This window comes from Miscanthus floridulus, chromosome 2, assembly GCF_019320115.1.
Source record: "Miscanthus floridulus cultivar M001 chromosome 2, ASM1932011v1, whole genome shotgun sequence".
In the NCBI taxonomy this organism is placed as follows: Eukaryota; Viridiplantae; Streptophyta; class Magnoliopsida; order Poales; family Poaceae; genus Miscanthus; species Miscanthus floridulus.
The window spans coordinates 98446409-98462097 of NC_089581.1; the positions used below are offsets into that span (position 1 = coordinate 98446409).

General features: G+C 42.5%; 2 pseudogenes; both read left to right on the top strand.

Moving 5' to 3' along the window:
* Positions 1-250: 250 nt before the first annotated feature.
* LOC136536816 (uncharacterized) lies at positions 251-4302 on the top strand (annotated as a pseudogene).
* A 1933-nt stretch (positions 4303-6235) lies between these two features.
* LOC136539251 (DNA (cytosine-5)-methyltransferase 3-like) lies at positions 6236-13970 on the top strand (annotated as a pseudogene).
* Positions 13971-15689: the final 1719 nt, after the last annotated feature.

Consider the following 15689-nt stretch of genomic DNA (forward strand, 5'->3'; position numbering starts at 1 on the left):
AAATGTTGAGGCCTGTGGGAGCATCAAATCAGTATAGTATCTGTTCAAGTACATATACAAGGGACATGACAGGGCGTTGGTGGTGATGAGGGAGACCGACAAAGCAGACAAGAAAGGCAACGTTGATGAGATCAAGTAGTATAGAGATGCCCGGTGGGTGATGCCTCTAGAAGCACTGTGGAGGATATATGGCTTTGACTTGAGCAAGAACCATCCACTAGTACAGCAGCTGCAGCTTCATCTACTCGACATGCACATGGTGGCATTTCATAAACAGGACAAGGTCGAACGGATCGTTAATAGGCCAGGTGTAGAAGAGTCCATGCTGATAGCATACTTCGAGGCAAACAGGATGCATGAGGAAGCTCGCAGAATCTTGTATCGGGACTTCCCGGAGCATTTTACCTGGCAGTTTGATGGTAAATTATGGCAGAAAAGGAAAAACTCCGTTTTCCAAGTTGGCAGAGTCATCTTGGCCCATCCTGCTGAGGGAGAATGCTACTTTCTTCGTGTTCTCTTAAACAATGTTGCTGGCGCTACCTCATACGAACACCTTAGGGCGGTTGATGGCGTGCTACTGCCTTCATTTTGTGAAACTACAGAAAGGAGGGGTCTAATCGAAGAAGACAATACACTAGATTAATGTCTAACGGAAGCTACTTTCTTCTAGATGCCTTCCTCTCTGCGAAGGCTATTTACAACAATATTGGTATTCTACGAGCCGCATGATGTGATGGGGTTGTGGAAAAACACTATGATGCAATGTTAGAGGACAACAGCCGCAATCATCCATCCTCGAATCTAGTGCAACAAATGGTTTTGATAGACATTAGAAACATGCTGCAGTCTATGGGGGATGACATAAGGTCATTTCCTCTTCCAGATATTGATCACTCATATGACGATGCCAGCCATATTCCTCGTGAGATATTTGAGGAAGCTAGCATCGAGTAGAATCCCAAAGATGTGCTATTGTGCGACTCACTCAACGCCGAGCAAATGTCTACCTATGATGAGATAATGGCCGCTGACTACAACAAACAAGGTGGGCTATTCTTTGTGGATGGACCTGGCAGGACAGGAAATACATTTTTGTATAGGGCACTTCTCGCAAAACTACGTAGCCAGGACAAGCTTGCCGTGGCTACAGCTACATCTGGAGTCACAACAGCCATAATGCCAGGCGGGAGGATGGCCCACTCGCGTTTCAAGATACCCCTCACTCTTCAGGAGGGCGGTTGTTGTAGCTTCATGAAACAGAGTGGTACTGCCAAGTTGTTGTAGCAAGCAACTCTCATAATTTGGGACAAGGCATCTATGACAAAGAGGCAAAATGTGGAAGCACTAGACAAACAACCTATGGGATATAATGGGCTGGTTAAACCTACCGTTTGGTGGGGATTTTAGACAGGTCCTCCCTATTGTGCGGAAAGGATCCAGAGCTCAAATAGTCGGTGTTTCTCTACAAAGGTTGTATCTTTGGGAATCCGTGCGCCACCTAAAGCTCGTCCGCAACATGAGGGCTCAGAGTGACCCGTGGTTTGTAGATTATCTATTGCGCATTGGTGGTGGAATGGAAGAGGTTAGCAGAGATGGTAATGTATGTATTCTAGACGAGATATGTGCCCCGTACTCCTGGCGATGCTGAGAAAGATCTTCATACATTGATCGACATCATCTTTCCAGATCTAAATGCAAACATGGCAGACAAAGACTACATCACCACCAGAGCGATTTTATCTACACATAACGATTGGGTGGACATGATCAATATGAAAATGATTGATATGTTCTAGGGCGGCGAGACGGTGTATCACAGTTTTGACTCCATGGTAGATGATCCACATAACTACTATCCATCTGAGTTCCTTAACAGTTTGACCCCCAACGGGCTGCCTCCACATGCCTTGAAGTTCAAGCTCGGGTGTCCTGTCATATTGCTTAGGAATATTGACCCTGCCAATGGACTATGCAACGGTACAAGGCTAGTGGTGCGGGGGTTCTGAAGAAATACAATTGATGCGAAAATCATGGTGGGGCAACATGCTGGGAAGCGGGTATTCCTTCATCGAATACCGCTATGCCCGTCTGATGATGGGATGTTCCTGTTATAGTTTAAGAGGAAGCAGTTTCCTATCCGGCTGAGCTTTGCCATGATGGTCAACAAGTCACATAGCCGAACTATCTCAAACGTGGGTGTGTACCTACCCACACCGGTGTTCTCCCACGGTCAGTTGTATGTTGCGATGTCTAGAGCCACGTCAAGAACCAATATTAAGATCCTTGCCCTCTTGCCTGATGCGGAGGCACAAAAGAAGGAGGCCAAAAAGATGGAGAAGAAAAATGCTAAAAAGAATGCCGAGAGAAAAGAAATAAGAATGCGTCAAATAAAAAAGATAAGGATAAGAAGACCTCAATAGCGGATGGAACTTTCACGAAGAATATTGTATTTAAGGAGGTTCTAACGCCGTAGGCGAGGTAACAGAACATTACTAACGCATACAATGCATTTTTTTTCATTCAATTTATATTGTACAAATAATATCTCACTAATGCCATATTTGTTGTTGTTCCTAGGTATTTTTAAATGGTTTATCAGACTCTACACGGAGATGTTTGTATATACACTTGTGTGATGGCATAATGAAAATTGAACATGTGTTATATTGTTGTTATAAAAATGACACTTTGAGTGTTTTGTTCGTATTTCGTTTTGTAACCATTCATAACTATCACACGTGTATGTTCTCAAAACCATGAGTTTTGTCGACTTCCCCTACTTTTCTCATGTGCCAATGTGGGATCAACCGAATTAGCACATGCATAATTACAAACATAAATTACTTGAATAAAACCAACGAAGCAAGTTAGCGATAATAATGAACAATAGTGCTAAACAACACCATACCAGTGGTCGTGGGATGGCACGATCATAGTGGCGTTGGTTCCGCGCATTCAGGAGGATAGCTCCTTTGTATTTCCCTTTGTTGCATCGGGGTCATTAGTTTTTTCATGAAATCTACAAGACTAAAAACATAGAAAATATAAAACACACTTCATGATCTTTATCACCTATAATATGTGCTGATATGATTAATTAGAAACTCAATTGGATAACGGACAATTTTTCATCAAATTAATATTTTAATCAATAAATTTATAATTATTAAGAGATATGAAGAACGTTAGCAGTGCTACGTAGAGCTCGACACTATGAAACTATCACAAAGAGAACTACTTTAATCCGAGTTGAAATGATTACACGGCGGAGACTGACTATTCCTCGGCCTCTCCTACAGTATGTATACAAATATGGTCAAGTTACCTCACCGCTTGCATTTTCTTTTTGCAGAACACTAGAAAAAAGAAGAAAGAAATTAGCGAAGATAGTAGGAGATTGCGGTGACCGTTGTGGTCAGCAGGCCAAGTTATACTAATTCTGACTCTCAATATTCTTCTCTTTTAGAAAAATATGTGCTTTAACAAAAATGCTAGAATTCTGTATAAAAATACAATACGAAAGAAATGGCTGCTGCGATTGGTGTATGTGAGGATATGGAATATAACTTAGCATAGTGCAGATACGTTGCTCCTACTTTTATTACTTGTTTCCTATATATTATTCTAATCGCTATCATGTTTGTAGTTCCTTGTGCCATGGTTGCACGTTCGAAAATATATGCTTTATGTTTTCGATCAGCGGGAAAAGATGCTTATCATGATTAACCCTAGACCTGTTGAAGAGTGGTGTAAAGATACACCAGCGTTGATATATGCCAAGTACACTCTTGGATTTAGCTTCAACTACACGGCCATAGTGAATGTACATATTCCTGGATGGAATGACGATGTCTTCAAATGGAAATTCAGACGGGAAGAAAACATTGCAGAGGACATAGATGGGTAACTAATGCAGAGTCACTATGGCTTGCAATAATAATACCTACGATTTAACTATTTCTATATATCGCTGATCGTGAATTTTGCCATAGATACTTAAGTGGATATCTTATTCTACAGTATATGTCTACGTGGAATAGACCAAAAACCACACATATTTATACGGTGAGTATAACACTTTGTTTTTAGTTTTTGTGGAAGATTTTTCAAGAGACGCAGTATTACTCATGGACATGCACTAATATTGACATATATACTCGAGCCTGTGTATAGGATGGTATGACGATGCGGCGGAACTTATTCGTGGATTTATTGGCATATGAAAGAAATGGATATCGGAGATTTCTTCCTGCCGATATAAAACATTATCTTAGGCGTATCACGGAAATGTCTATAAAGTAGAGTTTGTAAGCCTGTGACGCCGCGCTCTTCGTGACTGTTAATTTCACAAACTTTGCTTTTTTGATTAACTGTTACTTTAACGTTGATATTTAATTTTTACAGTATTGTTATCTTATCGTGCGATCTATGTGTTTTTATTATAAATTGTTAGTTATTTTGTAGTAACGCACGAACACGCTGTCTAGTCCCAAGGTTAAAAGGCCAGACTGCACGCCGCCGGTGGTAAACAAAAATTTTAACATCCTACCTGCCTAGCGCCCGCGCATCCGTCCAATAGATAGACATGTCGTTTGGTTCTAGCCACGCACTGTAGTTGTAGAGACGCCATCGATTATCAGCCTGTTCGTTTCAGCTGGATTAACTTATCAACCATGGTTGAAGGTACTGCTGGCTGATACGTCAAAGCTTATAAGTCAGATACAGGCTACCGAACAGGCTGTATGGCGTGGAAAATCTAACGTTGGCAAAAAAATCACACTAAAATAAATTAGAGTTTATATAGCCAACCAAATATATATACTAAATAATTTTTTTTGGTCCTCAAAGCTAGGGGCCTGTTCGTTTGGCTAGACTTGTTCGTTGCTGAATCATGAAGAAATATTGCTGGCTGATTTGGTGGGAGAGAAAAATATTGTTTCGACTGAAAATTTACGATAGTTTACGAGGCAATAAGCCCAGTCGATCAGGCTGTAGGACATTGCAAATAGAGACCGGCAATTAAGGTGACAGCTGTGGACTGATTGGCAGTCGCAAAAGTATCCTAAATTAGGACTTATTTAGTTTGTCCTACTAAAATTTACTCTCAATCATATTGGATGTTTAACATATACATGTAGTATTAAACATAGACTAAAAAATAACTAATTACATAGATTTTTACAAGACAATTTTTTAAAGTCTAATTAGCCCATGATTTGACAACGTGGTGCTAAAATAAACATGTGCTAATGATGAATTAATTAGGCCTAATAAATTCGCCTTTTTTATGACTAGCTTGGATTACCGAGGACTTCTATAATTTATTTTATTATTGCTATTCAAACATTTACATATGATGCTATCTCTAATAACAACACCCAAAATACATGACCTATTCGTCCTTTGATAGCGTTACAGGCAAAAGGTTCAATACATATTCGATATCTTCTCCAACAACAAGACCTAAAAGAGAATTCTTTCTGCAAATGAGTTTTCAGGAGGGAGGATGTCCATATTTGGGTTGTGCCTCTCAGGCAACCCAAAATAGATCTCCCGTATATGTACTCTGTTGGATGCTGATTTTATGTATCTTGCTATCAATTTTAGGTTTAGGTGTCCATATAGGTTCCTTATTGAAGATAGTCTACAGCCTGTTCGGTTAGCTGGTTCGTGAACAAGTACTGCTGGCTGGTTTGTGTGAGAGAAAAATACTGTTTAGGCTGAAAATTTACGATCGTTTACGACAAGCCACAGCCAAACGAACATGCTGCTAATATCCTGATGTGAAACATAAGGTGACATTTCTAAAATTACTATCTGAATTTAGGGCCTCTTTGGCACGACTTATGCCGGCTTCGGCTTCATTTATTTTGCGCAAATCGAGGCACCGTAGCGTGAAGCCGTTTTGTAAACCAGGGTTAAAATGAACTAAAAGTCAAAAAAAGCCAGTTTTTCTAGCTTCATCGACTTTAGCTTCACCGATAAAACCGTTTTAGATGAGCAAAGGGCTTTAAGCATGGGCTAAAGGCCAGACTGACGTGCCCGCCGGCGGTAAACGAAAATTCGAACCGGCTGTCTGTCCGGCGCCCGCGCGTCCTTCCAACGAAAACAGGCCCCGCTGATCCGCTCCGTCCAGTATTCACCGCTCGCAGCCCCGCCGCTTCCCCTCGTCTTTTCAAATTTCGATTCCCGCCGCCGTCCCCTCCCTCCCAATTTTCAGATTTCAGATTTCTATATACCAATCTTCGATTCGATTCGATTTCTAAAACCCCAGAGGCCATTCTCAGCTCTCGTTCTCCCCCCAAACCCCTCTCCCCAACTTCCCCGTCGCCATGGCGCCGAGCTCCCCGTCGTCTGCCGCGCCCACGCGCGTCTCCGCACGGAAGCGCGCTGCCAAGACCGAGGAGATCCACCAGAACCTGCAGGAGGAGGAGGTGGTCGCGGCGGCGTCCTCCGCCAAGCGCCGTCGCAAGGCGGCGGCTTCTTCTGAGAAGAAGCCGAAGCAGAGCAAATCTCCCAAGGCGGGGAGGAAGAAGAAGAAGGGGGAGGCCGAGAGGGAGGATCCCGTGGAGGACGACGTCTGTGCGGACGAGCCCGACGAGGAGGAGTTGGCTATAGGCGAGGAGGAGGCAGAGGCCGAGGCAGAGGAGCAGGCCATGCAGGATGAAGCAGCTGCGGCGGCTGCTGCAGGGTCGCCTGGGAAGAAGAGGGTGGGGAGAAGGACCGCCGCCGCCGTCGGCGACCACGAGCCAGAGTTCGTCGGCGAACCCGTCCCCGCGGCCGAGGCGCGCAGCAGCTGGCCCAAGCGCTACGAGCGCAGCACGGCCGCCAAGAGGTACAAATCCCTCCCTACACTGGTTCGCTTTTGATTCAATCCCAGATCCATGCTTCCTGTTGTGTCCCCATCTTTTTCGTTGATTCGTCGCGCTTGCAGGCCGGATGAGGAAGAGGACGTCAAGGCCAGGTGTCACTACCGAAGCGCCAAGGTGGACAACATCGTCTATAGCCTCGGCGATGACGTCTACGTCAAGGTCATTGTTCACCGCTTTTATTGCCTTCTCTACGTGCCATGCTGCAGCTGCTGCTGCTCTCATATATGCCGCGCTCATGTTTTTGTTAAGGAATCAAGCGATTGTGTGATTATTTGTTGTCAGTTCCCAGTGATGCAATCTGTGTATAGCCAGCAGTGCTGGCCTTTCACTAAATGTACAAAACACTTTGCTGGATCTAGAAAAATGTAGATTAGCTTGCAGTTCAACACCTTTAACCCAATTTTTTGTGGGAGCTTTGAGTATTGGGTATGTCATTTTTAGTTGCTTGTGCAGTTTACATAGTATGTGATATTTGTTTGCAAAGCAACAAGGAAATGCTACCATGAAATTGTGTGATAACTATTACACGTTTGTTTAGGTTGTGGTAATTACTTGATGCTTTTAGTTGCATTGAACTGCAGTCTTATCCACTTATTTCTGGTGATTGTTCTTATGTAACAGTATGTGGAATGCTATAAAAATTGCTTATTCTTCTTTGAAATGATGCTAAACATTTGTTAAGCCTTTCTTAATTTGCATACATTAGTGATTACTTATGTCCATCTTATATTTATGATGTTCTTGTTATTGTCTTTTTCTGGGCTCATGTCACTGATGGAAGGATGAATTGCTTTTTAAAATCTATTCCTAGTGACGTGTGCCTAGCAAGTGGTTTATGCTATTCATACATAAAGGGGTGCTTTGAATGTCTGTACACAATCCTCTGCTTGGTGTCTTGTTTGATTCTGTTGTTGCTCTGCTTGTCTTATTTGGTTCTGTTGCTAGGCCTTGTGCATAGGCTGCTGTTAAAAGCTGGATCCTTTTGATTCTATTGAACATGCACTGTTCTACCCTTTTAAAGCTGCTAACTGTTCTATACTTATATTGCAAACTAAATGTCCTGAATGGTGTTTTCAGTATCTAAAACTTTTGCTTAATTCTGAATTTAGTTTGCATGTGTCAGTGCTTGCTTACAATACATTGTGATATCTGATATTATAAAATAGAATATAGTTTATCTTATCGATTCTAGCTTTGATGAAAGTTCTTTCTAATATAATTGGACATGAACATTGATTATGCATTAACAAAAATGCTCAAAATAATGGTTGCTAAAGTATAACTGGATGATTTTGCTATGATGTCGCTCCTTTATATGTCCAACAATAGTTTACGAATTTAAATTTCTGATTCATTTTTGCCTATCACAGGCTGGAGAAAACGAGGCTGACTACATTGGTCGCATTACTGAATTTTTTGAGGGGATTGACCAATGTCACTATTTTACTTGTCGTTGGTTCTTTCGAGCAGAGGACACGGTGTGTATTAAGCATTGGTTTTTTTTTTCTGTATGTCAAAAACTAGCAAAGAATTGAACCCTATCTTTGCAGGTTATCAATTCCTTAGTGTCGATAAATGTTGATGGGCACAAGCATGATCCTAGACGTGTTTTTCTTTCCAAGGAAAAGAATGATAATGCGCTTGATTGCATAATCTCGAAGATCAAGATAGTCTATGTTAATCCAAATGTAAGTTTCCTTTCTATGTCCAACAATAGTTTATGAATTTAAATTTCTGATTAACAAAAATGTGCTTGTTTTTGTTGCCTTAGATGGATCCAAAAGCCAAAGCCCAACTAATAGAGCATTGCGACCTATACTATGATATGTCTTACTCCATCGAATATTCTACATTTGCTAATATACCATCAGGTAAGTGCAGTAGTAGTTTAGGAGGAAATTGCCTTACATTCTTGCAATTGTGTTGTTTTGGTTATCTTTTTCATTGGTAGAATTTGATACCCCTAGTTATGCAGTAGCTCTTGAATCTTTGAATGTATATTGTGAGTATGCCACAAGTTGGTGCACTGCCAAAACTTCGTGGTTATAAAAAATGGTGGGTGTTAGGCGGTTACTGTTTAGCATCTAATCGTTGATTAAGCATGACTAAATGTTTATGAGCAACACACTAGTTATGTATCAGGAGATTAGCTACATATATGAAAGAAAATATGAGAAATGAATAGTTATGTCTACATAGCCCACTTGGCCCATTGTCTTAGCAAATCCCATTAGCCCATCTAAGCACCATATCTCCTAACGATGTCCTAACACTACCAACACTCAATTCCCACCCTAGCCGACACCATTCTCACACAGTACCTTCCATTCCCTGCGCTCCCAGCATTAATGTATCAGCCATGAATGCGTGAAAAATCCTTGTTTTAGCTGGGCCTGGCTGTTGCGGTGCTGGCGTGCAGCGCACATGATGCTGGATGAGAGTGGTGCTGGCAGGGAAACCAAAATGCTTCTCTATGTGGCCTTGCTGGATGGAAACGGCAATCAAACAAACCTGCTTTATCTGTTAAGCCTAGCGAGCAGTAGCCTGGGTCGTCTCCGGTACAAGCCAGGCTAGAAACCAATCACACCCTAAGTGTGTCTGGTTGGTGCATGTAGCTCAATAATTAACATTGATCTGGATTCTAGACAGTCTATGATTACAAACTTATCAATTTGTTTATGTTTTTTCTTACAAATCCCTAACACTTATTTTTCTCAACTAGAAAATGGGCAATCTGTTAGCGAAACTACTTCTGGTATTTCTTCTGATGATGCGGATTTGGAGACGTCATCTGGTAGGCCAGGGAAGACAGCAACCCTTCTTGATCTGTATTCTGGCTGTGGGGGCATGTCCACTGGCCTTTGCTTGGGTGCTGCATGTTCTGGCTTGAATCTTGAAACTGTAATTTTCTACTTTGTCATCTGTTGGATGGTATTTTATTTTGTAGGATTCGATAGAATATGTTTCAGTCTCATCACTCATTTTTTTTGGCTATCATTACAGCGATGGGCTGTTGACCTTAACAGTTTTGCATGCCAAAGTTTAAAGTCCAATCATCCACAGACTGAGGTATGGGTAGTAAACTACACCTTGGATTCTGTCTCTTCTGTACTCATACAAAGTGTCTTTTAGGAATGAGATTATTGTTGAAATATAAACTGAATTGCCCACCTTGACCCTGACTGTTATTGTCGCATTTGTTAAGGCCTAGCAGCATAGGAGATAGTGAATCACTGCAGTGACCTACTCGTGGCAGATCCGTGCCTATTACAAGATGGAGAAGAGTGGATGCAATTATTGTCGAAATATAAATTGAATTGCCCACCTTTTCCATCACCTTAAACTTTTAGTTTGAATTGGCTGTTGTGTACAACTCAATATGATATTATGACGGAGTTCTTGAGTTCAAATTCTGATGGGCTGCAATTAAATATAATAATTGTATCGGATTCCTATTTCCATGTTTGAGGCCTGAGTAATCCCCATCAATTTAAACTTTTGGGTTGAACTAGTTCAAGCAACTCGATAAATATAGATGCCAATGTGGTATGTATAAGCCTAATTGCACTAGTTTGGTGCCCATCAGTTAAGAGATCTCATAAAGTAATTTGCATGCTGAGGGGCTTGGTGAGACAAGCTTACAATATCAAGGATTGGTGTTGCAACTTCCTTGAAAGAATCTGTTACATGGGCCCTGGGCCTAATAAAGAACCTAAAATGTTATCTGAAACTACTTAGCCAATCTTCTAATGAAAGTTTGACCCTAAGCTTTGCTCTTAGTATAACCAGAGTATTAGAGATGTATAACCCTTGCACATGACTTGTAACTTATACCTCAAGCCATGTATAAGGGCTATGCATCTCTAGTAGCAAGTTCCTCCTTGAAGACCTTGCATCTATTCAGAGGGGAGGGGTTGAGCTAGCACTCCATTATCAAAGATAATTCAAAGTATCTTTGGGTCTTTGAATGTAGGTGCGGAATGAAAAAGCCGATGATTTTCTTGCTCTGCTTAAGGAATGGTCAGTCCTGTGTGACAAATATGTCCATCAAGACATGAGTTCAGATTTAGCTGGCTTGGAAAATGAAGAGGATGGAAGCAGCCCTCTTGACAAGGATGAATTTGTTGTAGAGAAGCTTATCGGGATATGCTATGGTGGCAGTGGCAGGGATAATGGCCTCTATTTTAAGGTATTTAAGAGCTATCTATTCATTTGTACTTTAATGCATACAATTTTGATTTTGAGAATTTCTGAGAAAGTAAGTTCAATTACTATCAGAATATGGAAAAAATGAAGCCTTTCAAACAATGGATATTTCTGTAGATTTTGTTGTAAGACTAGATTTTTGCAGGTCCATTGGCAGGGATATGGTCCTGAAGAGGACACATGGGAGCCCATTGATAACCTGAGGTAAGTATTTGGTATATCATATGTTTGTTGCCTGGTACATCTATTTGAACACTAATCCTTGTTTCATAAACCAGTGACTGTCCACTGAAAATTAGAGAATTTGTACAAGAAGGGCACAGGAGAAAAATTCTGCCACTGCCTGTGAGTATTTGTTTGAATTTGATTTTCATCCCTGTTTGTTTAGCTCCACATAACCTCCTCAATTCTTTTAAAAGGGTGATGTTGATGTCATTTGTGGAGGCCCACCATGTCAAGGGATTAGTGGATTTAATCGGTTCAGAAACCGCAATGAGCCACTTAAAGATGAAAAAAACAAGCAAATGGTGACTTTCATGGATATTGTGGCATACTTGAAGCCCAAGTATGTTCTCATGGAAAATGTCGTGGACATACTCAAGTTTGCTGATGGCTACCTGGGAAGATATGCTTTGAGCTGCCTAGTTGCGATGAACTATCAAGCACGCCTTGGAATGATGGTGGCAGGCTGTTATGGCCTACCACAGTTTCGGATGCGTGTGTTTCTCTGGGGTGCACTTTCTTCCATGGTCTGTTCTATTTCTTGCCACTCTGTATGCTTGCTACTTTTATATTGCGCTGTTGACCGCTGGGTAATCAGGTTTATTTGACTATGTAGGTGCTCCCGAAGTATCCTCTGCCTACATATGATGTTGTAGTACGTGGAGGAGCCCCTAATGCCTTTTTGGTAAGTGCAATCACAGTTTTGAAATCTATTGGGACCTATAAGATTTGCTGATCAACTGAATTTGTTTGCAGCAATGTATTGTAGCATATGATGAGACACAAAAACCATCCCTGAAGAAAGCTTTGCTTCTTGGTGATGCAATTTCAGATCTACCAGAGGCAAGTGTCTTTTGTAAAGTTCATACATTTCTCAATGTACATGCAATCTTACTCTTCTATGCAGGTAGAGAACCATCAGCCTAATGATGTAATGGAGTATGGTCGTTCCCCCAAGACAGAGTTCCAGCGCTACATTCGACTTGGTCGTAAAGGTAAAAGGCCCAGTGAACTCTACTGGTTGACCTAGTGTGCTATATGGTAGCATTTAGCTTCAGAAGAACCACCTTTTCTGATCATGCTTAGCTACTATTGCATCAAGTTAACTGTATTTTATTCTTCTAGACATGTTGGACTGGTCTTTCGGTGGGGAGGCTGGTCCAGATGAAGGTAAACTCTTGGATCATCAGCCCTTACGGCTAAACAATGATGATTACGAGCGGGTGCAGCAGATTCCTGTCAAGAAGGTTTGTGGCTTGATAGCGTGTCCCTTCCTTGTCATTTCTCCTTCTCAAACAATCATTGCTCTTTCTTATCACAGGGAGCCAACTTCCGTGACCTAAAGGGTGTCAAAGTTGGAGCAAATAATGTTGTTGAGTGGGATCCAGAAATCAAGCGTGTGTACTTGTCGTCTGGGAAACCATTGGTATGTGTAATTTTGTGCTGTCCTCGATATAATTGTTTCCACAAAAAGCACATCGTGTTTATGTTAGATATTCAAAGATCAAACTTGAGTGATGAGACACTGCAAGTATAGTAAAATTGTGGTTAAGACAAGATGACCTTTTGCATAAATCTTTGTTGTCTAGGTTCCTGACTATGCGATGTCATTCATCAAGGGCAAATCAGCAAAGTAAGTGGTAAATTGTCATGCTTTCTTTTCTAAATAAGAAGGAAATTGGTTAATTGTCCTTGCATGTGATGTTGTAGGCCATTTGGGCGCCTGTGGTGGGATGAGACAGTTCCTACAGTTGTGACCAGAGCAGAGCCTCACAACCAGGTAAGCTTGATTACAAAATCCCCTTTGTTCTGAATCTCTGCTTACAACTTTTGTGATCCTCATGATTCTGACTGAACATGTTGTCCACAGATTATATTGCATCCGACGCAGGCAAGAGTCCTGACTATCCGTGAGAATGCAAGATTGCAGGGCTTCCCTGATTACTACCGATTGTTTGGTCCGATCAAGGAGAAGTAAGTTCCTCTTTTCAGTTTGCTTGTACCCAATCAATTCTCTTGAAAAATGTGTGCAGAAGCCATAGATCGGTCGGTTACAGTTACATCTCTTGAAATCCTTACCCTGAACATGTGCTTTGTGTGATGGCAATAGGTACATTCAAGTTGGTAACGCAGTGGCGGTACCTGTTGCCCGTGCACTGGGCTACTGTCTGGGGCAAGCCTACCTTGGTGAATCAGAGGGTAGCCACCCGCTGTACGAGCTGCCTCCAAGTTTCACCCGAACTGTGGTGCAGGCGGGGGCTTCTTCAGTTGCCACTCCGGCAGGGGAGGTGGTTGAGCAGTAAAAGGAGACTGCTGGGCAACAGCAGCAGCAACTCTGGTTGGGTTCAGATTCGATCCAACCCGGAGCCTGCTACCAATAATCACGGCATGTGCTGTTTCCTAGATTGGATTGGAGATGACTGAATGTAAGCATGGTTGGCACTCGAGCTTGAGTGCTTTTACTGTTGGTGAGGTTTCAAAACATTCTTTAGTTTAATTGTGGCAAACCTTTCTCATGTCTTTTCAAACTAGCAATCTGCTGATTTGATCTGTGTCATGCACATGTATTCTGCAATTGGTTGCTCAACGACAGTGGACATCTGATTCTTGTTCAATGCAAGCAAATTTTCATCTATTGTATCTGAGTGGTGACAAACAAATCTTTGAACGTTTCGAGTTGAGTCATCCTGTATTACCTTGTAGTGTTTGCATTGATTGTCACCGAAAGTGTGGGAAGAAAACATGCATTGAGCGCATTTGTGTTACTGTGTAACAAGATTGCCTGAGAAGGATCACAGCATATGTTGATCCACTTGGCCTCATGTTAGGATGGTGATCTTAGGGCAGCTGTAATGTGTGTGCTGAGGAGGTGCAAAGATGAGAACAAGGAAAGTGAGGCGTAATAATATATTGGGCACCAGGTGTTAGGGAGACAGATTCAGTGACTATGCTCTGGTAGGTCACAGCGTGACTTTCCCTCAATCTCCAGCGTACAATTCTAATCCAAGGCTTCAAATTGATTTAAACCAAAACTTGTGGTTCCTAGATTACTTTGCGATCTTGGTTCTGGTGGGGGCCGTGGCAGGCGGAGGAAGGGAGGAGCCGAGCCGCTCTCCTGGAGGCTGGAGCTCTACTCGACGCAGGACCACGTCGTCAGCACGTCGCTGTAGGCCACTCCGATGGCTAGGAGCTGGAGGGCCTCGTGCGGCCCCGACGAGCAGTGACGAGGTGGATGAAGAAGCGTCCGCAGGAAGTGAAGCGGCTATTAGCACGACGAGCGAGTGCAGACTGCAGAGCCACATTTGGCTTTGCCGCAGCGGCGGTGGCTGGCAACACGACGAGCGGACGCGCGAGTGCAGATTGCAGAAGGAACGTGGCGGTTTTGTCCCCCAACATGTCAACCAAGCCGATGCGCCGTGCCACCATGTCGGACTCCTTTTGCTGGAATGGAACGCGCAGGACCGAGCCACCTAGGGATGGCCGGACACGTGGTGCGGGACGCCGTGACTTGCCTAAGCAACGTCACCGAATCCGGCTCCAGGTGGTTAGCTTATACAGTAACCTCTTTGCACCTGGTGCTAAGAATAAACAAATAATATTCACTACCATCCGGTCTATCTCCATCCACCATCCATGTGAGGAAAAATTAGAATACCATATATGGGTTTTATTATATTTAGGTATGGACTAATAGGTTTATACTTTAGAGCTTGTTTAAGTTGTATAACAAACATATACAATGGAGTTGCTCTTAGTGAACAAGGCCTTTAATAGTCTGTTTGGTTGGTTGTATCCATGCTGACAGGCTCTAGGGATATAAGTGTTGCATGTTTGCTTGTCTGATTGATAGCTTCAGCCTGGCTTTGTGGATGCAACAGTGCCTGCGAGCCTAGCTCACAGCAACCATGGATGAAGTCCGTATCTCTAGAGCTAGGTTTGCAGGATGCAGGTGTTAAGGGGGCGTTTGGTTCCCTTCTCTAGGGAGCCTGCATTGCATATGGGAGCCACAGGCCCAAGCTGGACAGGCTACGGTGGGGTCCGGCTAGACGAAAAACTCGAAGCTCGTTAGCTCGCTCGGCTCGTGGCTGGCTCGACTCGGCTCGGCTCGGCTCGTTATGATAACGAGCCGAGCCGAGCCAGGATTTTAGCTCGTTAGCTATAACGAGCTAACTCGAGCCAGCTCGCGAGCCGCTCGCGAGCTAAACGAGCCAAACTTCCGGAAAAAAAAGTATCATTTAAGATTGTTAGATGCATGAATACTATAGTATTTTATTATACTTGTATATATATTAGCGCATATTAATTTTTTTATTCGATTTAAGGTTGTTAGATGCATTTCTTTTGTATTATTATTATTCTCAAACTTTAGATAAATGCAAATATTATATT